Source organism: Octopus bimaculoides, chromosome 25 (genome assembly GCF_001194135.2).
Source record: "Octopus bimaculoides isolate UCB-OBI-ISO-001 chromosome 25, ASM119413v2, whole genome shotgun sequence".
NCBI classification, from domain to species: domain Eukaryota; kingdom Metazoa; phylum Mollusca; class Cephalopoda; order Octopoda; family Octopodidae; genus Octopus; species Octopus bimaculoides.
This window is the reverse complement of record NC_069005.1, coordinates 24,132,444-24,133,963: the sequence shown is the minus strand read 5'-3', so window position 1 is coordinate 24,133,963 and position 1,520 is coordinate 24,132,444. Positions and strand designations below refer to the sequence as shown.

The window sequence follows — 1,520 nt, the reverse complement described above, 5'->3', positions numbered from 1 at the left end:
TTGCTGCGTAAAAGAAGGGAAGACAACACTTCAAACCAGCATTTTTTTTGGTTGTTGTTCAATTTGTGTGGCACCCATTTCTCAAGTATTTTTGTTTTTCCAATCTCTTTCAAGTGGTTGGAAGTTGTCATATACGTTACATCTAATTCAGAAGCAAGCTCTCGAACAGTTGTGTGTGGATTGGCTTCCACTAAGGCTCTTAGTTGATCGTTGTCAACATCCGATGGCCAACCACTACGCTTATCATCTTCAAGACTCTCATCACCGCTATGAAATTTCTTGAACCACCATTGTGCTGTACGTTCATTAGTTGTTCCTGGGCCAAATGCCTCGTTGATATCATGAGCTGTTTCAGCAGCTTTTCGACCTAGCTTGAGCTGGAATAAGAAAATTGTGCGAATTTGCTTTTTGTCCATGTTGTATTCAATGTTCTGGAAAAAAATGGCCTAATTATTCAAAAAGAAAAAAAGTAACACGATTAGATGGAGCAAAATATGGGCTTTAAAATAATATATAAAGTCAAAGTAATTTAATGAAAATGAATTTGAAAATACATCCTTTAAAACCAAAATTAAAAATTCTGCAAGAACTTTCTTGATAACTTAATACATTGATGATACAAAATTATCACAGCCAATAAAAAATCTAGATGACATTGCAAGCCTATAGCAGGACCTGAACGCAATAAACAAGTGGGGTGGAGTGAACAAAATGTAGTTTAATGCTGGAAAATTTCAAGCACTGCCATATCAATTCACAAATGCACAGCAGCCTGCATTTACAGGACAGGACCAAAGGCACTGCAATCCCAGAGTCACGGGCAGTGAAAGACTTGGGGATCAACATGTGGAATGATGCATCATTTCATAGTGCTAAACTAGCAGTTGAGCTGAGGCAGTCCAATACCACTACACTAAAAAGGATCGAAACAGTGCAGCAGGTGAACTACAAAGAGAGGCTGAAAAAATTACTTTACTCCTTGGAGCGAAGGTGCAACAAATATGTAATAATCTACATATGGAAAACTATAGAAGGGCGAGTACCAAATTTTGGCATTCAATGATATATACAAATGCCATTATATTGTACCAAAGGTACCATCCACTCCATCTAAATCCAGGACCAGGTACTGAAATAGAGCTAAGGCTCAAAGGCTCACAGTTCTTCAATGCCATGCCACAAAAATTAAGAAATTTACATAATGTGGACGGATACGTCTTCAAATAGGAACTAGACATCCTCCTCTCCACAATACTGGATGAACCAACTGCCCAACATGAGGTACAGACAAGGGCAACAGAATCAAACTACCTCATACACAAATTGGACCCACAACTGGGACAAAGGCACATGCAAGAGTGTTGATATTAAACACCACCAACCAGAGGAAATCAGCAAAAGCATGGTTGTGCTCCAGCATGGCCACAGCTGCAACGAATAAAAGAATGCATATGTGTGTGTGTTCATGCATATATACATATATATATGCATATTTATATGTTCATATATATATATATATA

The 1,520-nt window shown here is 38.0% G+C and overlaps 1 protein-coding gene across 2 annotated transcripts in view; it reads left to right on the top strand.

The window, feature by feature from the left end:
• LOC106882305 (DNA damage-regulated autophagy modulator protein 2) overlaps positions 1–1,520 on the top strand; it is a 37,136-nt gene that overhangs the window by 12,984 nt on the left and 22,632 nt on the right. The window lies entirely within an intron of this gene.